The 25,151-nt window shown below is 43.4% G+C and overlaps 1 protein-coding gene across 3 annotated transcripts in view; it reads right to left on the bottom strand.

The window, feature by feature from the left end:
• Positions 1-25,151, bottom strand: part of NRG3 (neuregulin 3) — a 1,503,806-nt gene that overhangs the window by 1,262,961 nt on the left and 215,694 nt on the right. The window lies entirely within an intron of this gene.

Raw genomic sequence — 25,151 nt, 5'->3', positions numbered from 1 at the left:
AAAGGAAGGGAGCATCAGGCGATGTGGAAGAGAGGAAACGGAAGGCGTGGTGGCTGAGGGCCAACAATAATTTCCCCCCCCCCCCTAAATACACAGGTGTACCCAAGCATGCTAAGTGAGGGTAAAACCCTGTAAATGATTATTACGAACAACCGGCAAGGTCTCAGTGCAGGAAATGGCAGGTAAAATGGCAATGAAGAAAGGGAAGGCAGGTGGAGACGCCCATACTTATCTACTCATAATCGAAACCATGTGTTCCTAATCGCTATCTGAGCTGGGCACGCTTAGGAATTATGTGTATAATTGAAAAAGTAGCGCCCAAATCAGAAACGCCTATTCCCCCGTCTCAATGGGCGTTCTTGGCGCCTATATAAACGCCCACTCCGTATTTTCGAAAACCCCATTGGTACAATGCCACCACGCATGCCGCCGACCCGGAAGGGTAATTTTCTCGAGGCAGAGGTGGAGCTCCTGGTACAAGAAATTGTACAGCGGCACCGGAGTCTGTTTGCTCCCACAGGGCAGAGGCTGGCAGCAACAGTAAAGCAGCGGGAATGGGAGGCAGTACGGGACAGCCTGAATGCTGTCTTCCATGCTGGGAGAGACGTGGAGGACTGCAAGAGGAAGTGGCGGAAGCTGAGGAGGGATGTTCGGAGGAAGGCAGGGGCCAATCCCCCAGGCAATGACACTGCCAACCTTAAACCCATGGAGCTGATGGTGTACTCCCTCCTACCCCAGGAGGGCATCCACGGGATTGGCTCCATGGACACCTCGGGCCAGGCTGAGGACTCAGGTAGGTGTTTCATTATGCAGTTGGGGTATCTGTTGTGCTGCAGTACACTTGTGTTATAGAAGTTGGGGTCAGGGGGAGGGAGGTGAGGAGTGGGGGGCAGGAGGAGGGAGGTAGGTGGGGGTGGGGGGGGGAGTATCTCTGGCTGTCTTTCTGTATAGTAACAGGCCACCTTTATGATGCTGTTGTGACCTGGTAACCCCTACTCACTAGCTCTCTACCCTTACTCCCTATCCCTACCGTTGTCATTGGGTTTCCTCTTACTTGTCCTGTGTGCCCATATGTATAGAATTAATTGTAAGCTCTATTTGAGTAGTGGTAGTGGTCATGTGTGTTATAGGAGCAAGCAGACAGGGTGGGTGCTGTGTGTGTGTGTGAGCACCCCCAATATTGAGGAAAGATCATGTAGCTGTGCAGGGAGGAGTGTTGGTCACTGGGCTTAGCACCCCCAATACTACTTTCCAGTTGGCTCCTATGGGTATGTGTAGGTTACTACTGTGGCAGAACTCTGGGGGCCGTCCTTCCCTACTACTCCCTCCTATTTTCCCATTACCAAACTGTGCCTAGTTCCTCCTGTGACCTCTGTGCTCTACTGAGTGTGGGCCACATGCATTCAACTGAAGGAGCCTGTAATGGGGGTCATAAAGCAGTTCTATGCAGTTTAGCAAGTCCGTAGTAACACAACACATGCTGCAATGTTGTTCAATTTAACAATTATACAACTAACAGCTTGTGCACAACGTTGTGAGTGGTGTCCTTCTCTTGGCTGCTCATCCACCACCTCTACCCAGCTGCCTGCGGGCCTCTCTCTTTCGTACCCGTGTCAATTCCATTCCTCCTCACCATCTCTTTGCTGGGTCATCAGGTTGGGGGACATACCAATGTATATGAATGCTGAAAGACAAAAGTGGGTTATTTGCACCAACACTATTCCTCACTCTTGTGCTATACAGGTGAAGACTCAGAGGAGGCTGGCCCTAGTGGCCTGCAAGGCCAACGCCCTACACCATCCGTCCAGCCTCAACCTCCACAGCCTGCAGCACCAGCAGTCCAGCCTCCACCACCTGCACCAGCTGTGCATCCTCCGCGTCCACCACCACCTGCACCAGCTGTCCAGCCTCTACCACCACCAGCTGTCCAGCCTCTGCCACCACCACCACCACCTGCACCAGCTGTCCAGCCTCTGCCACCACCACCACCACCACCTGCACCAGCTGTCCAGCCTCTGCCACCACCACCACCACCTGCACCAGCTGTCCAGCCTCTGCCACCACCACCACCACCTGCACCAGCAGAGGCCGCACCTCCAGCACCGGAGGACTTTGTTGAGGAGGAGGAGGGCCCAGCTCCCCGCCAGAGGCCATCTGGCCAAAGGAGGCAACTCCTGCGGCTGGCCACGGAGCTACTCCGCCACAACGTGCGCTTGGAGGAGTACCGCCAGCAGAAACTGGAGCTGCAGCGCCAAGCACTGGAGGCACAGCAGCGAGCACACCAGGAACTCCTCCAGGCGCACCGTGAAGGCCACCAGGAGGTGCTCCAGCAACTGAGACGGCTGGAGCAGAGCATCCAACACCTGCGCCCTCAGGGCACCGCGCCTACTCCAGCCCCCGTGCTGCTGGAGCAGCCCCTGCCATCAACATCTTCCTCCACTGACCACCAGCAACCACCAGCTAAGAGGTGGGCATTGCGCTCCTCAGCCTCCGCACCCACTCCTGCAGCACCCGCGCAATCTGCTCCCATTCTGGGTCCTGTGGCCAGACCACTAGAAGCAAGAAGGTGGCCCGATTTCCACGGTGCAGCCGAAGCCGCAGGCTGCCGTGGGGATAGGGAGGAGGACACTGGGAGCAGCAGCTCAGAAGAGACTTCCCATGCAGCACCAGCTGCAAAGGAAGGGCGTGGGAGGGGTAGGAGGGGACGGGGAAAGGGAAGGGGAAAATGATGGGACATGCTGTAGGGTGAGGGTTGGTGGGAGGGGGGTGGGTGTGGGAGGGGGGTGGTGGTGGTGGTGGTGACCAAACACATATGCACTGTATGTACAAAATAAATGTTCACTTACATTCACCTAAAACTTGTTTCAATGAGTCTTTGTCTTGCTCTTACGCCAAGCTGGTAGGCATTGAGCTCTGCTCTGTGGGCTGGGGGTGGAGGGGGCTCCTCTTCCAGCTCATCTGGGGCCTCTTCTGGTGGTGGCTGTGGCTCCTCTGGGAGAGGCTGTCCTCTGCGCTGGGCCAAATTGTGTAACATACAGCACGCCACAAAGATCTTGGCCACCTTTTCTGGACTGTAGAGCAGCTCTCCTCCAGACCGGTCCAGACAGCGGAAGCGGTTTTTCACTAAACCAAAGGTGCGCTCAATGATCCCCCGGGTGCTGCGATGTTTCCTGTTGTAGGTTTCTTCTGGCCCTGGTTGTGGGTGGATCAGGGGGGTCATAAGCCATGTCCTCTGCGGGTAGCCTCGGTCACCTTTGCAGAAAAGCAGAATGAGATAGATGAGTGTGTATCGCTTGGAGCAGGTACAGGGGGGGCGGGGGGATTTGGATAGTGGGTTGTGGTGGAGGAAGCCAGGGCGGAGGGTTGGCCAGTGGAGGAGGTCTAGTATGGGTGGTACATGCATGTTGCACTTACCTAGTAGCCATCCACCAATGAACTCCCCTCGCTCGAACCTGCGGAAGATGCCCGAGTGCTGTAGGATGTAGGCATCATGGCTGGAGCCGGGGTACCTGGCACACACGTCTAATATCTCCCCCTGGGCATCACATACAACTTGCATGTTCATAGAATGAAATGCCTTCCTATTTCTGTAGGTGGCTTCGTGTGCCCGGGGGGGTCTGAGGGCTACATGTGTGCAGTCTATCACACCGATGACCGAGGGGAATCTAGCAACAGCATAGAAGGCGGCCATGTTGTTGTGCAGGGCCTGGGGGGTGGTGGGGAAAGTGATGTAGTGTGAGGTGTGAGTCATGAAGGCATCCAGGAACTGGGTGAGACAGTGTGAAATAGAAGCCTGGGTGAGGCCTGTGTTAGCAGCTAATACGGATTGAAAACTGCCAGTGGCCAGGACAGAGAGAGCGGAAGTGATTTTGAGGTGGGCAGGGATGGGGTTATTCCTACGTGTCTGGGGCTGAAGGAGGGGTGTCAGCTGCTCGCACAGCTGACGAATAGTGGCCCTATCAAACCTGAACCTTGTTAGACACTGCTGGTCAGTGAGTTGTAGGAAGGTGGTGCGGGGCCTAAACACTCGGGGCCGTGAATACCTCCTGCGGTGGGTGGCCTCTTCGTGTAGCATGCATGCCACAAGTGCATTAAGTGCATCCATATCCCCACCACCAGTGCAAGTATTAGGACTAGTAGTCAAACAAACAGCAACACACACAGATCTGTCACTTCCAGCCACCACGCCCTCTGGCCACTCACTCGCCAAACAGTACAGGCACACAGAGACAAACGGAGGTCAGGGAATAGAGTATACACGTGGGAAGAGTGAATGGGGAGGGATAGGGGGAGGGGAAGGGGGCGATGGAGCAAAGGAGTAGGAGTAAGGAACAACGGTGAAAGGGTAAGACACAAAAAGAGGCAGGGCACACAGACGACCGTCACAGGTACTCAACACGCTCGGCTTTCTCTCTGCAACCACCACTTCAGCTCTTCCACCAACAATATCGCCACTCTCCAACTACACACAAACGCTAATGGGTCTAAAGACGATTTCCCCCTTGCTCTGGTCGCTTTTATTTCGGGTCCATCATATTATGCCCATCTTCCCGCTCAACCAGAGCCATTTCGCTATTCGTTATACGTTGTACCCATCCACGTCGTATCACCGCCCCTAACACGCCCCCGACACGCCTCTTATTTGGACGTTTTTACGTCCACGTACGAGCGACACGGACGCACTGAAACATTGCTTTCGATTATATGGATTTACTCGTTTTTGTGAGATTAACGTCCATCTCCCGATTTAGGTCGACTCTTGGGCGTTTTTTTCGTTCGATTATAAGCAGGATAGACAAACATGGTTTAATGGGACAGAGTTAGCATGGGTTCATCTGAGGGAAGTCTTGCCTCACCAACTTGATTCATTTCTCTGAAGGCGTGAATAAACATGTGGATAAAGGTAAGCTGATTGATGTAGTGTATTTAGATTTTCAGAAAGCTTTTGATAAAGTTCCTCATGAGATACTCCTGAGAAAAATAAAGAGCCATGGGATAGGAGGCAATGTTTTGGTGTGGATTAGGAATTGGTTACTGGACAGAAAATAGAGGGTAGAGTTAAATGATCATTTCTCTCACTGGAGGAGAGTGAACAGTGGAGTGCCGCAGGGATCTGTACTATTTAACATATTTATAAATGAAATGGAAATCAGAATGATGAGTAAGGTGATCAAATTTGCAGATGATACAAAACTATTCAAGTTTGTTAAAACACTTGCGGACTGTGAAATATTGCAGGAAGACCTTAGGAAATTGGAAGATTGGGCATACAAATGGCAGATGAAATTTAATGTGGACAAATGCAAGATGATGCACATTGGAAAGAATAATCCGAATCACAGTTACCTGATGCTAAGGTCCATCTTGGGGGAAAGCACTCAAGAAAAAGATCTGGGTGTCATTGTAGATAATATACTGAAATCTTAAGCCCAGTGTGCGGTGGTGGCCAAAAAAGCAAACAGGATGCTAGGAATTATTAGGAAAGGGATGGTGAATAAGACCGAAAATACTATAATGCCTTTGTATCGCTCCATGGTGCATCCGTACCCTGAGTATTGCGTTCAGTTCTGGTCATCATATCTCGAAAAAGATATAGCGGAATTAGAAAAGGTTCAAAGAAGAGTGACTAAAATGAAAAGGGGATGGAACTCCTCTCGTATGAGGAAAAGCTAAAGAGGTTAGGGCTCTTTAGCTTGGAAGAGAGACGGATGAGGGGATATGTGATTGAGGTCTACAAATTCCTGAGTGGTGTAGAACGAGTAAAACAGAATAGTTTCTGGGGGAGGTGACATGCATCCTGAGAAGCAGAAAAGGAGGGACACTGACCCCCACCCAGGGTAAGCAGTTTTTAGAATGCCCTACTTTGCAAGCATTCTGGCGAGGAGTTCTTGCTATACTGGAGGAGGTCCTCCACCTCTCGTTGGAGTGGTCCTATGGGATTTTGCTTATGAGATCAGATTGAGACTCCCCCTCCCATTATTAAATGGTATACCAGTATGTCACAGATGGCTGAATGGGAGAGCTAGGGGACTTTGGACCCTACCTGTAAGTATGACCACCTATGCAGTAGCCTTTGACGGAATTGATACGAACAATTGCAGTTGTCTTACAAACAAAAAACAGTCGATACAGCTGTATGAGATGCCAGATCAGCCTTAGGGGAGAGAAGGAGGGTGGGGGAGGGAGGAAGTTAGGGTAGGTTTCTCTTTATTTTCTCCTTATTTCTTGTTAAAAATGGAGTAGAGAAAGACATAAGAAAGCTTTTTTTACTTGGTTGGACATAGCAAAGTGAGGTATGTATAAGGTCACTCATGCCTCACTGTGGCACGTAGTTACTTTCGCATCTTTGTACTTTACAATGTATTTTTATAGTGCTTGTATCATTAAAAACATTAACAACATTAAAAACATTAAAAAAAAGAATGAGTAGAAGTAAATCAATTTTTTACTTGTTCCAAAAGTACAAATACTAGGGAACATTCAAGGAAGTTACATGGAAATATTTTTAAAACAAATAGGAGAAAATATTTTTTTACCCATCCAATAGTTAAGCTCTGGAACTCTTTGCCAGAGGAGGTTGTAACAGTGGTTAGAATATCTGGGTTTAAAAAAGGTTTGGAGAAATTCCTGGAGGAGAAGTCCATAGTCTGCTATTAAGACAGACATGGGAAGCATCTGCTTGTCCTGGGATTTGTAGTACGAGTGTTGTCACGATTTGGGTTTCTGCCAAGTACTTGTGACCTGGCTTGGCCATTTTTTGGAAAACAGGATACTGGGCTAGATGGACCATTGGTCTGACCCAGTATGGCTACTTGTATGTTCTTATGGTTTCTATTCTATAGTTCAGTTTGTTGCCTGTTAATGTTTTGACTCTCATTCTTTCAGTTGCCAAAATTATTTTTTGCTGAAGACGACATGAGGTGGAACACTTGTAAAAAGAATAACCTATTAGAAAAAAAATGTTCTTTTTTGTCCTGAAAACCTTATTTCTTATTCAGAATCTTTGTTAGAGTTACTCCTGAATACTGTTTCAAAGATGATATAGAAGTAAATAGAGTTAGTTATTGGAGAAATATGTTTTGTTTTTCTCAATAATGACCTAATGCGTGTCAGTGTGCTCTGAGTACATGAAAGAAGGCTGCAAACTAGCTGTCTACAAAGTCAGTCATATGTAGTACTACTAGAACTAAGGTTGAATTTTATGAAACAAAGTAACTACCCTCTGCAATACTTGCAGTCTGAATACATGGCCTGCAAGAGATTTCATTGCTTTATCTCTTCAGCATTCTTGGTGTGAGTTGCAGCTCATAATTGCACTGTCATCCTAATGGAAATTATTTCCTTCCACTGTGAATTACAATCAACCCGCAGTTTTAAGTGTCTGATTAAACAGAAGCAAAGAACGGTGATCCAGCATTAGGCGGTCACAAGCACAAATGGGTGGTGGCCCAGCACAGCAGGAATAGGAGGTAGGGGGAGGGTGATGGGAAGTATAGAAGAGCTGCAAGCACAGGCAAGTTATGAAAGGAATAAGTAAAGGGGAGGCACTAAAGCATGGGCGTAGTTTGGGGGGGGCAATGGGGGGGCATTGCCCCCCCCAAAACGAATGCTACTCTTACCTTGCAGTAAACAGCTGCACTGCATCATCGGGATAAATTCTCCCCCCATCATGGAAAAGCAGTGCGCACCACTTCACCCGCACCTCACACTCATGCGCTTTGGAAGGCTGAAAGGCTCCTCCTCTCTCTGCTGCCGCCTGCTTTAGTCCCACCCCCTCTAGCATGAAGTATGTGACAGAGGACCAGCAGCGGCAGTGCACGACCCAAGACAAGGCTCTGCTGTCTGCTGTCATAGATGCCCCACCTCCCCAATGGCAATAATGACCTCCATCTATTGTCCCGGGCTGTTGACAACTTTCCTCTCTCCAGCTCCCCGCGGTCCGACAGTGCTTGCTAACCTGCCTCAATTGCTGCCAGCAGAGGCACTGCAGCAATTGCAAGGAGCTGCCTCGATCTTCATTGTGACATGTCCTGCCCACGCGGACCAGGAAATTGCATCAGAGAAGGCAGAACATGTCACAGGGAAGATCTAGGCACCCAGGCAGCCTCTTTCAATGCTGCGATGCTCCTGCTGACAGCGATTGAGGCAGCTTAGCAAGCACCATTGGACCACGGGGATTAGGATGGAGAGAGAGACTCTGGAACCACAGGGGGGGGGAAGAAAAAGGGAGAAAATGCAGTCGAAAGGGACAGAGAACTAAGTGCTGCTCTGTTGGAATGGGAAGGGAGAGGGAGGGAGAGCCAGACAGGAAGAGGTGCTAGAGGGAGAGGGAGAGGCCGAAAGGGATACATAGATGCTGGATCAGCTTGGAGGATGGGGGGCGAGGGAAAGACTGATTGGCTGACTGACTAGGTAAAGGGAGAAAAAGACCCTGGAGACCTAGGAGGGAGACATATTGAACTGTGGGGGAGGGGAGTGGGGTGGAAGAGGGAAACATCCTGGCCCCAGGGTGGAAGGTGGGGGAAAAAGGGAAGAGAGAGGAGAGTAACAGGGAAACAGAGAAGAGATGTGAGATATGGAGGGAAAGGGATAAGGACACAAAGGGGCACCACTGGATGGGGGGGGGGGGCTTAGTGACACAGAGGGGCAATACTGATCACAGCAGGGGATAGGGAAAAAGAGAGGGAAATGCAGGCCAAGTCAAGACAAAGACATAGATGGGAAACTGCTGAATTTAAGGGCTGGATTGGAACACTTTGAGGGCAGATGCTGAAACTGGAGGAAGGGTAGGGACAGGGCTACAGATGGTAGACAGGATGCATAAGGACACAGGAGGATGGTGGACACGGTGAGAGAAAAAATATCAAATGGAAAGAAGACACTGCATAAAACAGAAGACACTGGGACCGAAGCGAATAGAATAACTAAATGCTCAGACAACAAAGGTAGAAAAAAGTATTTTATTCAGAATGTATTAATTGGAATATGTCAGCTTTTAGAAATGTTTATCTGTGATATTTTGCATTTAAGTTTCAATTTCTCTAGTATTGCTGCATGCCAAGTCTGACTTCTTGAGGTAACGTTCCAGTTTATTATTTTGCCTTCATATCTTTTGATTTCCAGTTCCTTGTGTCATATCTGTTGTGCCATGTGTTTTTCATGTGTGATCAAGGTGCAGTATTCTGCTAGCATGTAGTATTTGCAGTCCTTTTTGTTTTGTTTTTCACTAGGTAGTGTATTGGTGTATTAGAGCCTGGTGTGATATTTACAGTGCTGCCTTTTAATGCATAAGGTTGTAGCTCATCCTGTCCTTGGAATTAGTGCTGTTATAGTTTGGTAAGATTCTGAGTGTGTTTTTGCACAAGTTTGTGTATAGTGTTTTGCAGTGGAGAGATTGTGTGTTGACCTTACTAAGGTGGCACCAAAACATCAGAAAGGGTTTTAGAGCCTAAATCATGAGACACTACCTCTTGAAGGATCTTTAAAAAGTTTAATTGTTCCATAGGTGTGTTGGCTGAGGGCAAGTGGGATGTGTAAGAGAGAAGCGAGGCAGACTGTAGACCTCTATGAATGTGTAGGCATCATCTACAAAATCAGAATTTGAATACGTTTGTATGATTTGTTGTCATCTCCGCTTCACTATATTTTGGGGGGGATATGGAGTTTGTAATACAGAATAGAAGGTGCAGAGTTTTGCTGAGATTATGTTTGATCCAGACTTCGCTCCAGAGTCCCACACAAAATAATTTTTTGAATGATGCTATCAGTTATAATGTTGGTTTTACCTGGTTACTGAAATTAGCTGGAAGGGGATGGTTTTTTTTATGCATAGAAGGCCCTGCTGTCTTACATTACTAACTTAAAACTGAGTAGGTTGAACTCCGAGTCCTATCCTTTCACCATCCAGGGCAACAAGGGAGGCAGAAAATGGAGAAGCTGTTGTGCAAAGTCTTTGGGTAAAAATAGGATTGGGAAAGGATATTTTGAGGTTTTGTGGGGGAGCTGGCTTTTTTGGGAATAACCATAATAAATATGTATGAGATATATATGTATGCAAATGAATATGCTAATAGGTCCCGCCCCATCCTTTGCCCCCCCCCCCCCCAAATGAAACAGTCAAACTACACCCATGCACTAAAGAATAGAGGACCTATAGGGAGACAGGTAACAAGACAGGAAGTCTGGGAGGTGGGGAAAGAGGTGACCTCTGGGATCAAGAAGGGCAGTGCCTGCAAGGTGCATTCACCATTTTAGCCTGCTGCTCCTACAGCTCTGCTCCATTCCACTGAAACATTTGGTAAATTCTGTTTAATCTCTTTTTCTTTTTGCCTTTTGTGTTGTTTGGTACAGGGTGCCTTCTCTGTGGGCCGTTGGTTGTGGCCAGGAAGGGAACACAGGGGTTTGGCTCGCAGAAGAGGGCTGAAGTGCAGTGGGCTGCTCAGGCGCAGGTCGGCCTTTTGACTATTTGCAGTGTTGGTGGGGGGGTCCTCACTGTTTGGCTTGCCCTTCTTTTCAGGACCTGTGTCTTCTGGATAGGGTGTAATGTGCCCACAGAGAGGCGGAGTGCTGGTGAGCATGCCAGCAGCCATGGTGAGAACAGCATGGTTCCATTTTATAGATTGGTGCTGCTGGATTGGTTGGGAATCGGTATGCATCTGTGGCTTTTGCAGACGTGATTCCACTCCTGCATGTGCGGAACAAACCATGGTCGCGGGTAAAATGACTGTGCTGCTGTGATGGGCGGTGTCTGCAAAATCATGATGAGCCATCAGCGATGCACTCTGGGGGCACAATTAACGTCAGTTGTGCTGGTACCAGGCATTGTTTGAGGGCGGATTGCAGGCAACTTCAATTTAAAAATGTGTTTGTGCCAGTGGCCTGGGTTTACTATATAATTTAGGGTTCAGTATGGCCCCTGGGCATCGGGCAGCATCTGGATAAGGGATGTCCCCTTCTCTGTGAACCATCAGGTCGTGGGTTGGTGACCATGAAAGGGCATGCATTGCGCATGGTCGCATCTGGGAATGTGGACTATTTTTAGGCCTTCGAGTTGTGCCGTGGTCCTCCTGAAAAGTATCTACCCTCTGCAATGCTTGTAGTCTGAATACATGGCCTGCAAGAGATTTCATTGCTTTATCTCTTCAGCATTCTTGGTGTGAGTTGCACCTCATAATTGCACTGTCAGCCTAATGGAAATTATTTCCTTCCACTGTGAATTACAATCAACCCGCAGTTTTAAGTGTCTGATTAAACAGAAGCAATGGAATTGCATGGGGACCCGGTCAGGTTTTTATTCATTTCAATTTAATGAAAGCACTCTGCTGCCTAAAGGAAAGAAAAATAAGCTCACGGGAGATGCAGTATCCTAAAGGACAAGGGTGTATATATTTTAGTAATAAAATAAGAGTACTGCAGTGGATCGGGAGCTGTAAGTATACCATCTGCATTCTGCTCACCGTGCTCCACACCTGATTAAAATCAGAATTCTGAAAGCACTGGAATGTGATAAACATGGAATTAAACTGGATAAGAGCATCACCAACATGTAATCGGATCTACAACTTGCCTAGTTTCTGAGCCAGTTTTCTGAGGTCATAAAGGAGGAGATTCTATATATGTTGTCTAAAAAATCAGCACTGAAATCACTGCTAAGCATCTACTATAATAAAACGCATCCCCAACGTTCTGAGGACACTGATGTCACTGCAGGCACTCACACACTGGTTCATAAGTTCATGGTGGTGAAGCCACAACACTCACCATGTCTTCATGCCCCGCCCTCGCGTCACACGTGATGACGTCGAGGGCGGAACACGTACACAACAAGGCAAATGAACGCACGGGGAGCAGTAGGGAAACACGCGGAAAATAGCCTTGCACTAATATTAAAATTAGTGCATGGCTATTTACTGTCTGAGCCCTTACTGCCACCTATTTAGTAGGCGGTAAGGACTCACATGCTAACCCCATGGTAATTGGGCAGTGCACAGCTGATTACCGCTGGAAACATCTCAAATGGTATAAAATAGAAAATTATTTTCTACCATGGGAAACTTAGCACACCATCACAAAAATTCTTTAAAAATATTTTTTGCCAGCCTCTATGCCAGCCTCAAATGTCATACTCAGGTCCATCACAGCAGTATACAGGTCCCTGGAGCAGTTTTAGTGGGTGCAGTGCACTTCAGACAGGCGGACCCAGGCCCATCCCCTCCCACCTGTTACACTTGTGGTGGTAAATTTGAGCCCTACAAAACCCATCAGAAACCTACTGTACCCACATCTAGGTGCCCCCCTTCACCCATAAGGGCTATGGTAGTGGTGTACAGTTGTGGGTAGTGGGTTTTGGAAGGGCGTGGGGGATTCAGCACACACGGTAAGGGAGTTATGCACTTGGGAGCAATTTCTGAAGTCCACTACATTGTTCCCTAGGGTGCCCGGTTGGTGTCCTGGCATGTCAGGGGGACAACTGCGCTACGAATGCTGGCTCCTCCCACGACCAAAGGGCTTGGATTTGGTCATTTCTGAGATGGGCGTCCTTAGTTTCCATTATCGCCAAAAATGAAAAACAACCAAGTCTAAGGACGACCATCTCTAAGGTCGACCTAAATTTCCATATTTGGGCGTCCCCGACCGTATTATCGAAATGAAAGATGGATGTCCACCTTGTTTCGATAATACGGATTTCCCCGCCCCTTCATGGAGACATCCTGCGAGGACGTCCTCAGAAAAACTTGGACGTCCCTTTCGATTATGCTCCTCCATGTAAACTACTTTGATTGTAAGCACAGAAAGGTGATATATCAAAACCCATCCTCTTTCCCTTGGATAATATAAATCAGAATAGTCATTGCCCAGTAGTATTTGCCATGACTGTTAACTTTGTCTAGTCACTATGGAAGATAAACCACTTTAACAAAGAAAGAAAAGACAACTGAATTCAGCTCATTCTCAATATGATAACTGATGCAGAAAAATAAACATTACTGTATTAGATATATTGTAATAGATGATACAGTTTTTATCTTTGTACTGTCTTCTTCACATACTCTAAACTTTTAAAAATTTCCATTTATGCTCATATATAAAGTATATTAGGAATTGGTATGCTAACAAATATTGAAAATATTTAGATGTACACATTTTAGTGGCCCAATTTGCTTTCATGTTTAATGAAATAATAATGTGTTGGATTTTTCCATCCGATCTGTGTTGTAATAACTATATAGTTGTGTGGGATTCCAGCTTTTCTTATTAGAACCAAATATTATTCTTACATTGTGCTTTTGTGAAAACTTTCTCCCCTGAACACACATGAACTGATGGACAATTGGCTCAGTCAATCTGTAGGTTCCCCTGTTGCATCTCTATCATTTTTATTTTTATCACCAAAAGAAGCATAACATCAGAGATTAGAAACATAAAATCAGAGTATGATGGCTGATACAATCAATTAGTCTTCCTAATTATCTTACTGTTGCAACGATTATTTTAGGTAACTGACATATATTCTGGATTTACAACCTCATTATGAAGCATCAAAGCCAACTCTACAATTCAATGCTGAGAGCTTCACTCCATCAATGAAAGACATAATTTCAAGCCACCTATGAGTTCATGCACTTTATCCCAGGAAATCTTTAACTTGGTATCACCCATCAGGTTTTTATGTATGTCGCCCATTTGTTTTTGTCAAGCATGCTGATTTTATACTCCCCACAGAAAACACTGCATTCTTCTCAATGAAATTTCTTTTGGAGTGTAAGAACAATCTAATGATTAGAGCAGTGGGTTGAGAACCAGGGGACCCAGGTTGAATTTCCACTGCAGCTCCTTGTGATCCTGAACAAGTAACTTAGTGCATCTTTTACTAAAGCATGCAAGCCATACCTGTGCGGCAAATGAGAGGAAGCCCATTCAGTTCCTATGCTGTACCAGGAATCACTAGTGCAGTTTAGTAAAAGAGGCCCTTAACCTTCCATTGCCCCAGGTACAAAAAATTAGGGGCCCTTTTACTAAGCCTTGCTAAAAAGTGGCCTGCACTATTTTTAGCATGTGAATTCCCATGTATTGAGTACACTTTTAGCGCAGAGGTAAAATGGCCACAATTTTGTTTTTTTTCCTATTAATGGCCATGTGCTAATTTCCCAATTAGCGTATGGCCATTAGGGCAGAAGCCCTGACCGCCACCTATTTACTAGGTGGTAAGGGCTCCCATGCTAAAACCATTGCTATTTGGCAGCACACAGCAATTTGCCGATTAGCACAAGGCTTGCCTACTCCCTGCCCATAAACACGCCCCCATGCTAAAAATATTTTAATATTTTTTAGTGTGGGATTGGCACGTGCTGATTCCAGAACTACTGTGGGATACTTGAGTGTCTTCCACTTTAGGTTTAGGAGGTCATTTTACTAAGGTGAACCGAAAAATGGCCTGCACTAGTGTAGGTGTATGTTTTGGACATGCACAGGTCCATTTTTGAGCACACCTGCAAAAACAGCTTTTTTTGTAGCCGAAAATGGACGTGCGGCAAAATAAAAATTGGCACGGGTCCATTTTGAGTCTAAGACCCTACTGCCACCCATTGACTTTGCGGTAAGGTCTCATGCATTAACCAGGCGATAATCATCAGCGCACATACACTGCCAATTACTACCTGGTTAGCACCATGCACCAGGAAATAAAAAAAATATTTTCCAGCGTGCGTATCGGATACATTTTATTTATTTATTTAGCGCATTTATACCCCACCTTTTCCCACATGTGTGCAGTCTCAAAGTGGCTTACAATGGGTAAGGCTATTGACAGACCAGTGGTAATTCAAATACAAATAAATTAGATGAGAGAGAAGGGACAAGGTAAAAAGAGATAAAGAGAGGGGGAAAAAAAGAGTCCAAAATGGTCCATGGATGGAATTCTGAAGGACTGTAGGTTAGATGGTAAAATTTTGGAGTAGGTTCTCCAAGATAGGCTTGTCTGAGGTAGATTCCTGACACTGAGATGGTGTGGAATGGTGTGAGCAGCTTTCAGTGGGGTTGTAATAATACCCATCCAGACAAGTTGATAAAATCTTGCTGCGATAAGAGTCATCATTGAAAATAATGTGAAAATAAGAATTACCATCTGGGCCACGTGGTAGCCAGGCAGTAGTTCTAATTTCACATGCATTGTATGTGTGAAGGTGCCTATGCGCCTTAGTAAAGGGGCCCCTCAGTGCCTTTTAACATGGAGGAAAATGTGTTAGTACTTAGTAAAAGGGCCCCTTAGATTAGGGTTCCACTAGGGGCTGAGGAAATACCTGCATCTAATAAATGTAAACCACTTTGGTTGTACCACATAAAGATGGCATATCAAATGCATTATCTTTACCCTTATTCCTTTTTAACTATCCCTTCCCAGTCTCAACTTAGAAATGCATCCAACACTCCTGTTTTAGTATGTTAGCTCCTATCTTGTGGAATGGCCTCTCCTTTGATATTAGAATCAAATTCCTTTTTTTTTTTTTTAAGAAAATCAAAGCCTATTGGGAAAAAAAACAACATCTTTTTTGCTTAGGCTTTTCTGCAGATGTAATGTGAATTTATTTTCAATCTCTTTAGACACACCCAGTTTTGCTAGCAGCAGAAGCAGGAATTGTGTCCTATTTCCTTGCCTTTATTTTTTTTATTACATTTGCTCCCTGCACTTTCCCACTCATGGCAGGCTCAATGCAGTTTACATGGGGCAATGGAGAGTTAAGTGACTTGCCCAGAGTCACAAGGAGCTGCCTGTGCCTGAAGTGGGAATTGAACTCAGTTCCCCAGGACCAAAGTCCACCACCCTAACCACCACCCTAACCACTAGCCCACTCCTCCATGCCTTCCTATTATTTTCATATCTTCATTATTTATTTAGATTTCATACCTTCTTAAATTAGGCATTTAACTTTTTTTCCTATTGTGCCTGTGCATCCTATCTGCACATTTAAGATTCATTGGAATTGTTGGAATTCTTTACCTTTGTCAATCCGTAGTGAACTTAACATTAAGACATTTAAATATTTGATGAAAACCTGGCTATTTAACCAGGCCTATATTGGTGAATGAGGGACACGTGAGGATTCTGGTGTCTGGGAGAGAGAGTAAACTGATGCTATTTGGTGTATTTTCATTATGTTTCTTTATAAATGTGTGTATTATTGTTCCTATCAATTATTGCAATTCTTTTCCTTCATTTTTATGTTATCTTTTGAATTTTGTTAACCGCTTTGCTCTATCAGTTAAGGTAATACATTAAGTTTCAAATTAATTATTATTTTCTTTTTTTTGTGATCCTGACCAACAGCTTAAATGGAGGCTGCTACATTTAAGCCGTTGGTCAGGCTCACAATTTTGAAGACTTTAGAATAAGCCACTGGAGCAGTGATCCTTAGCTGGGCGTCCTTTTCCCCTGAAGAAGCCCCTCGGCGAAACGGGTCCGTTGGGTGGGGAGGCCCTTTCAAGACACTGTCTTCAGCTGGGGTTTTTTTTGCATTTTTGAGTCCTTTTTGTTACACACCTTAGATAGATCAAATTTTCTAAAAAAAAAAAAAAAGTTTCCAAAAAATTATATGTACACACAGAGGGAGGTGGCAGGTTGTAGACCGATGATTAAAGAAAGTGTGGTGACCCTCTATGAGTAACTTCAGCATTCTTGCTGTTTGTCACCTTTCTGAGGTCTCTTTCCCACTTCTATTACATTTGTTATAATCTGCACACTGCAAGTTTAAATTTGCTATTATATTCCTGTTGTATTTTACAATTTGTAGCGGATCCCCCCCCTTTTTTGTGTTGCAATCCAGAAGTCAAATATAAAGAAGAGTCCTGGTACGAACACATATGAACAAGCAACAACAATTTATATTTAATAGGAATCAACCACCCATCAGTTTTCAAATGAGTTGGCAAATGAATACTAAGGGGGGTTGTTTACTAAAGTATAACTCAAGTTATTGGCAGCAGGGCCCATTTTATTCCTATGGGCCCTGCTGTAGATAACTCAAGCTAAGCTTTAGTAAACAATCCCCTAAATGTTCTACTTAACATCATGATTCCTGTCTTCTGCATATTTAAATATAATTTATTTGCAAACATCCAAGTTTAATAACCTTAATAAACAATGTATTTATTTTTATATTTGAGAAACCACAATTTTTCAGGACCATCATGGCGATGTACAAAGTCATAGTGATATGCTGTAACAGAAAAAAAAAATAATAAGACAAAAAACATCAGGACAAATCATTACATAAAGGAAGGGAAGCACAGAACAACACAATCCTAATAACCACGATTAACTGTATACAGAAAGGGCAGGTAGCAGATGTGACATAGGAATCAGGAGAGAATTCATGAAAAAGCCCTAGAAAAGAGTCAGACTTTCAGCAAAGTCCTCGGCTTTTCCATTGAAGTCTCCAATTTAAGATCCACAGCTAGCATATTCCATAAAGTGGGAGCTATGAAACAGACGCCAATAGTGTGAGATGCCAAGGCGAAGTCTTGCAGGCAAAAGTATCAAGAGTATGTTGATATTTGAAGATCGAAGTGGCAAACATCTTCGTGTGATAAAATAAATTGAAGTGTGAACTGAGCACTTCTCAACACTATTATTACATTTATTCACATTATAGTCTATCACTGTACACATCATATTATTTATTTTATTTAGTGTATAAAATACCTAATTATGTCAAAATAAATTCACCTCCATATTTTGTACAATTTGTAAGCTCATAGGGAATGAAAGAGGGACTCCAGCTAGAAGGGAGCAAGATGATGCAAAATAAATACATGAAGAAAACGTATCAGAGCCCTATCATCCAGGAGTGGGAGTCCTTGAAAGATGTGGGGGCTCTTTTGTAATGCACCAGCCTGGCCCTTTAAAAGACAGAGAGATCTACTTGGGGAAAAGACTACTAGGTTATGCTTTTCTGCCATTGCAACTTGCTTATGCTTTTGCTGAGCACTGCACATCTGCCAAGGGCAGGAATGCATACATATTATGTTCTTTGTATGGTTTGCACATTTTATTGGGCATTCTGTTTCATCATCTAAGATAACTAGCTGCAACCTGGGTGGCAGCATTTAAAGCTGCTAATAATCCAGCTCATGATAAGATCCTTCAGCAATGCCAGCAGAATGCTTTAGAGGACAGCAAGCCTTTCATCACAGCAGTTCAGGCTTTATTCAGCCAGACAACTGCCAGAGCAGGAATGAATGAACCATGAATGAACAGAGAAAAGAAAACCCCTATGTAAGATGAAGGAAAAATGCTATGACTATAATCCAGTTACAGCTGACTATGGTGAAACAGAGATATCACTGATCTAGAGTAATATCACTCTCATTTCAGAAGCCTTCATGCAATAAGAGGATCATAAATGTACTGTCAATCCCTATACTTCAGAGATGGTTGTATGCATCTTTCATTGTCATTGTGATGCTTATCATCATTGCTTATTTACAGACCATTTCAGTCACCCCTCCCAGAAAGGAACTCAGTTTATATCATAAGCAGTGAAATGCAATACAACAATAAAAAGAAATCATAAATCGTTTACCATCATCCACTCTTACTCTCTTACATAACTAAAATCAGATATGAAAATGTAAAATACAACCCTTCCCAAAGCAACCCCCTGACATTTCTGTATATGAAAATACAGTAAAAATGTAATAACTTAGCATCTTCCCTAAAAAAAAAAAAAGTGACCACACAATCATTCTCTGATCTACACATCGAGGACTAGATTATACATATGGTGCTTAAAAAAGCAGTGCCAAAAAAACCCACGTTTGGTGTTATTCCATAAGGTTTTTTTTGGCCTATGATGAAGAGAAGACCTTTTTAGGCCTGTTTAAGCTCCATAAGATCATATCAGGTCTTGAAGCTCTTTGAGGCCTTTTTCCTTCTATCTGTGTCATTTGAGAATACGTGGATTTTTGAATATTTGGTTGACGGTTTTGTAATTTCACTCCACAAGTATAGTGTTTTAGCAAATTTAGTCGTGGCCATTTACGCCAACTAAAGCCTGGTATAAAACCATACAACTAATTTAGATGCAGATCTGGCATATTCTATAAAACTGGGCATAAAGTGTAGGAATGCTGCGACCCACGCATGCCTCTCCCATGGCCATGCCCCCTTTTGTGATCTATATAGTTTGATTTACATACATTGATTTATAGAATACGCATAGCAAGCTATGCATGTAAATTCTAATTAGTGCCAATTAGTACCGATAATTGCTTGTTAGCATCCAATATCAGTGCACAAATCGGGTACATGTGCCGGTTTGACCATGGAAGTCTAGTTGCCATATATAGAATCTGGGGCTGAATCTAGTCAAACCTCTGAACGACTCATGCTTCCCTTTTTTTCTTAGATAAAAGAGAGACCATCCCTAAATAAAATGACCTGTAGGGAAGTAAAGACATGGAAATATGAAAAAGTAATTAAGATAATCTCTTCAATCCTGGCTTTCTGAGGGCACTTAGTATCTGGAATTGGATCTTGTGTTGGAGGCATTTCATGCAGTGCATCTGCAATTAAGTAGATGAATGACTTTCAGAAGTGATCAATTAGAAACCATTTTAAGACGCCATTTAAATTTAAAAAATGTTATCTAACATGAAATTAATAAATATTTGCAAAGATTATAGGGACCATAAACAGAAGAGTGCTAAGTAGTATAGTTGTTTGAAATGACACAGGAAATGTAAATGATATAGATCATTTCATATTGTTTCTAACCTCAAATGTCAGTTTCTTTTTCCAGTGTCATTAAACTTCTGTGTGGTTTTTTTTACCCCTGTATTGTTAATAGCTGTCAGACAGCCTTGAACCAGTGACCCTTGAATTGGAAAGCACCTTTCTTCCAGGAAGAACTATTCTATCTTTTGGGACGCTGGTTGTAGCCAGTTCATTCCTAGTTGTATCTTCCACTTCTGGTAATCTTTGTTCCTGTTTTCTGAGCAGGCTTATGTATTTCTTCCCCACCACCAGGATCCCTGCTATTTCAGTCTTATTTACTTGCACAGTCATGTGTTTGGTTTCTGGTTTTGTCTTGCTTCCTTATCCTTTAAGATTTTTGGCAGGATCTCTGCTCTCGGTGATCCTTGTTTGCCCTCTTGTGTTGGATGCGCTTTCTGGAGGCACAATGATAATAAAACTTATCTTGAGGAATCTCAGTTCTTCTCTTATTCAAATGCAGTATTCAAACCTTGGAAGTAATACCTTTTAAGTAGACTAACATGAAAATCACACTACTTTATCTAGCCCAGCTTAAGATGAGCTGCCAAGTTACTCAGTTCAAAGAGGGACATTTAAGGCCAGTCCTGGCTTTTTGATAAGTCTAGAATGATGCATTCTGTGTTTTGCATCATGGATTTCAACAGGTAGAAGCAGGGACTATAAATACCACACTGCTTTGGGGTGCAAGTTTAGAACCAGAACAGGCCAAAACGTCTCTCTCCTGGTACTAGGTGACTTGGCAGCACTGCATTAAAGATGTTCCTTTTGAAGTGTTTCTGGCACCTCATGTGATGTACTTTCAGCAAAGCCCCAGTGGGCCTCATTTGCCTTCTTCTCAAAGGAAAAACCTTATGCTAGGTTACTCCCATATTAACAGCCCACTTCTCTACAAGTTGAACTAATTTGTAACTTCCATAATCTTCAGATTCAGGGTACCCTCACCTGCTCCAAAGGTTCTTAAATATGTGGTTTTAAACTGTATTTATAAGAATCTGCTTCAAAGACTACAACTCCTGGTATTCCAGTCTAGGTTACACCCACCATTACTTGAGTGTTTTCTACTTCCAAGACTTTCAGCTCCAGATATTTCTGTCCAGGGATTAGAATTGCCTTTGCTTCAGTGGGGCTGAGAGTGAAGGTGGGATTGTTCCTACCCCAATATTATACAACCAATATCCCTAGTAAGAATCAGAGGAGATCAGCTGCCTCTTTGGTGGGGGCTGATATATTGCCAAATGCTGGTGCAAGGGAGGTCAGAGTTTGTGTTTGTTTGTTTGTGTGTGTGTGTGTATGTGTATGTGTTTGTAGGGGTTGTGTGCAGGTTGTCATCAGTGGTTTGACTTTTAAGTAGGGGGCTTGGATAGTATGTCATGAGCTTTTAGTTTGTTTTGGGGGACAGCAGCCATAGCAGCTTCTTAATTAACAAAATTGATCTGGGAAAAAGTTATTAAAAAGGAAAAAAACTGCAAATGATATAGGAAACTGTTTCTTTTTTGCCTGCATACTCCTACAAAGTAATTAGTGCGTGAATTAGCCCAGGGGTGTCCAACCTTCGTCCCTCACCAGGTCAGGTTTTCAGGATTTCCACGATGAATATACATGAGACCTATTTGCATACAATGGGGAAATCCTGAAAACCTGACTGGATTATGGTCCTTGAGGGCCGAGGTTGGACAACCCTGAATTAGCACATTCTGTTAGTGTACAAATTCAGTAACCATGGTGGTATGACATCACACACTAATTCATGTGCTAAATGCATCACCTATTAGGAGGAAGAAAACAAGTGGTTTATGGGCAGGTAATAATCATGGACTGCACACTGCAGTTAATGTAAAGTACTTCATCCAGTACTTTCATCAAAGCAGTTATATGGTAAGTGCATCTGCGCTTAGGGGGGAATTCTCTTTAGATCGCACAAAGTTAGGTGCCAGGATGATCCACGCTAACAGTTTGTATAAAAGGCCATTCTGCATGGAATGACCTTTGTAGACTATTAACCTTTCAAATTTCATGCCTCCCATGGCCACATCCTTTTTGGAGTGGCAGGCTATGAAATTTAGGTGCACATGTTATAGAACAGGGCATAGGGCGGAGCTATGTGTAACTCCTAATGACTATCAATTAAGTGCTTAATAATGCCAATTATTGATTGTTATCACCAATTGAACCAATTATTTTACAAACAGATTTTGCATCTGCATTCAGAATTGATTGTCCTACTTTGGGCGACCCATACAAAATTCTCCTGTAACTGTGAACACACTTATCCTGCAGTGAAGAACCTTTATGTGTAGCAACTGCATGAGAACATGCTGGAAATGTTCCCAACAGTTACCATGGAGACTATGCACTTAAAATGTTAACTTTGCATGTAAATACTAATAAATATAAATCCCAACTTAGACCACCGGTACTCCAACTACATATAATAATCAAGTAACCAGGGTATTAAATACAAAAATTATTTAGGAGGACATGTACTGAAAAATTCCCAAACCTCTACTAGAAGGTACAGATGATTCAAATATGTCAAGGAAGTTTTTCTGTGTATATATATAGAACAGAAAGACCTTTATAAACAATCTTAGGGGCTCTTTTACTAAGCTCTGTAAGCGCCTATGTGCGTACAACATGCGCCAATTCTGAGTTACCGCCCAGCTACTGCGTTGCCCTTGTGGTATTTTCATTTTTGGAGTGTGTCACTACGCACGACCGAAAAATATTTTTTTATTTTCTGGCACGCGAACCAAGTGGCATTTGGTGTGCATAGGTCATTACCGCCTGGTTATCACGTGAATCGTTACCGCTAGGTCAATGGCTGGTGGTAAGGTCCCAGACCCAAAATGGACGCAGCATAGGCGGTAATGACCTATGCGCACCAAATGCCACTTGGTTCGCATAGCTGATGCGCGGGAAAGAATCCGTGTGGTAATGACCTATGTGTGTAAAATGCCACTTGGCGCATGTCTGTTACATGCGTCTGAAAAAAAAAATTTCAGACGCGCGCCAAAAATAAAATTACTGCAAGAGCTACGCGGAAGTCAGGTGGTAACTCCATTTTGGTGCACGTTGGGAATGCGTAGACATGCGGCTTAGTAAAACTGCCCCATAAAAAAATAAAGAAAAAACAGACATAATAAAATGTAAAAGAAAAAAAAGAAGCAAAACTGAAATCAATATCTGCAATTACGAGTTGGTAATCAAGCACATAAAATAGGGAGAAGCTTTAACTTCTTCCTAAGTAAGAAATCATGTTTAATGCACAAGCACACTGGAAGGGAATTCTACAATATAGGAACCATGAAGTAAAAAAGAAAAAAAATCTGATATTGTATCTCATGTTACAAAAATCACCCCAGAGATTAATACTGCTGCTATTACTATGTCTCATTTCTAATATACATCCAAGTATATTCTGTGTTGTCCAGGTACATATAAGAGAGACAATCCCTGTTCAACAGAATTTACAATTTATTTAAAACAAACATCGCAAACAAGAAAGTCTAGGAGAGCATATTATAGAGAAAGTGTCAATATATGAAACAGTCAAAGAAGTTAATTTTTCTATAGTTTGGATTTGAATGGAGTCAGAGAAGGAGTAAGACATACTGACTTAGGAAGTCTGTTCTAGGTAAAGGGCGTAGCAAGATTGAAAACGTGAAGTTGTGAGTTAGCAGTGGAGGAGAAGAGTTCAGATAAGAGAGATCTGCCGGATGAACACAGTTCAAGAAGAAGGCTGTACAGAGAGAAAAAATGGAAGATAAGTAATGAGGAGCTGCAGACTGAATAATTTGTAGGATAGCAATACATTTGTGGAAGCAGACAAAGACCCAATTTAATAACTTGAGCACAGGGGTTACAATGTCATAGCAATACTGAAGGAATATAAGCTGGTGCAGCTGCATTTTGAATAGGGGAAAGATGGTTCTGGAGAGACCCACTACTACCTATCTTGAAAACTGTTTGGAAATTCATTAGTGAATGGATGGTGGACTTTCCTTTCTCGCATCCATAGATTAATATGTTTTGGATAAGCTGGGAACCTTTTGATGCCAATCCCCTCTCCACCAAACTTCTCAGAAACCTGTGAGATGTGCTTCTATTCTGGACTTCTTCTCCTGAAAGTGTCTTTCAGCTTAAATTTTGGGGTCCAGATGCTATCCCATTTCTGTGGGAATAACTTATCATATATTAAGGGCTCCTTTTACAAAGGCACACTAGCGTTTTTAGCACACGCTAAAAATAAGTGTGTTTTAAATGCTAGAGATGCCTATTTATTCCTATGATATCCAATTATACTCAACTTCACTTTACTAGATTCTCCATTAATGCAACATATATGAAGATCTAATCAGGCGATTTTCTTATTGTTGTGGGATCGTCAGATTAGCGAGTGTGCTTCCGTTTTGGCTAGACTGAGCCATGCAGTTTTTTAGGGGCATCACCGCAATTCTCATTGATCCTCAATTAATCTTTTCTTATAAAGATTTTTTATGCACATATTTTTCAACTTCCCAACTTTATAATAAATATCTTTAGAATGCCGCAATGAGGAAAAAGGAGACTACCTTGACACAGCACACAGCGAAACATAGACCTATGTCGGTGGAAACGGGTCTCCAGAAAGAACTATACTAAAGCTGAGTAAAGCTGAGAAAGCTAAGTATCTTTAAAGAAAAACAACTGATATTTATTATATTTATTATAAAGTTGGGAAGTTGAAAAATATGAGCATAAAAAAAGATTATAAAAAAAGATTAATTTAGGATCAATGAGGACTGCGGTGATGCCCCTAAAAAACTGCATGGCTCAGTCTAGCCAAAATGGAAGCACACTCACTAATCTGACGATCCCACAACAATAAAAAAAATGCCTGATTAAATCTTCATATATGATACATTAATGGAGAATCTAGTAAAGTGAAGTTGAGTATAATTGGATATCTTATTGATGTACTCCCTTCCTTAATTACATTATTATGTGCCTGGTGATAATGGTGATATTTATTCCTATGGGCATCTCTAGTGTTTAGCATGCACTAAAAACGCTAGTGCACCTTTGTAAAAGACCCCCTAAGTGATGCTTTTACCATTTATTTATAATTTGTATCACTTACATTCTAAAAAGTCAGCATGAGGGCTAATGTATATAGTTCCTTATCAGGCTTATTTTCGAAAGGGATCGCTGGCGATCTTCCGACACAAATCAAGAGATCGCCGGCGATCTCCTGATCCCGGCCAAATCGGTATTATCGAAAGTCAATTTTGGCTTCAACTGCTGTTTCGTCGCGGCGCCGGCCAATCTTCAAGGGGGCGTGTTGGTAGGGTAGTGAAGGCGGGGCGAGGGACGGGGTGGGGGCATGGGTATGAGATGGCCT

Source organism: Microcaecilia unicolor, chromosome 5 (assembly GCF_901765095.1).
Source record: "Microcaecilia unicolor chromosome 5, aMicUni1.1, whole genome shotgun sequence".
Classification (NCBI taxonomy): Eukaryota; Metazoa; Chordata; class Amphibia; order Gymnophiona; family Siphonopidae; genus Microcaecilia; species Microcaecilia unicolor.
This window is presented reverse-complemented; position numbering and strand designations above follow the sequence as displayed.